Source organism: Mauremys reevesii, linkage group 12 (genome assembly GCF_016161935.1).
Source record: "Mauremys reevesii isolate NIE-2019 linkage group 12, ASM1616193v1, whole genome shotgun sequence".
NCBI lineage: Eukaryota > Metazoa > Chordata > Testudines > Geoemydidae > Mauremys > Mauremys reevesii.
Window position 1 is genome coordinate 8,214,715 of NC_052634.1, and position 514 is coordinate 8,215,228.

Genomic DNA, 514 nt, shown 5'->3' on the forward strand with positions numbered 1-514 from the left:
GGCTAGCAAGACACAAAAGCAGAAAGCACATTGATTTCTGCTGGGCAGCCTTGGCCTAATTCTGTTTTGATACAAACATTCTAGCCTTCAAAATTGTAGATTGTTAATGGGTAAAAAAGGAAGGAGTGGTCTTAACTCATGTAGTCATTTTATCCATGTGGGTGAGCAGCACACACACTGACAGATCCAACCTGTGGCAGATCTTCTGCTTTGTAGATGGAGAATGGGTTCCTGTCCCCTAAGTATGGGCAGAGAGAGGTTTTGGCTGTAAAAGCTTTCATAGTAGACAGCTGTTTAGTGATTCATATGGTATTATTTGGTGATAACAGGCTAGTGCCTAGAGAAGAAGTATTCAGGTCTCCTTTAGCAATACTCAGCCCCCTCCCTGGCAGACTCAGTAGAAAGGTTAAGGCAGTGGTTCTCAACCTTTCCAGACTACTGTACCCCTTTCAGGAGTCTGATTTGCCTTGCGAAGCCTCAAGTTTCACCTCACTTTAAAACTACTTATGTACAA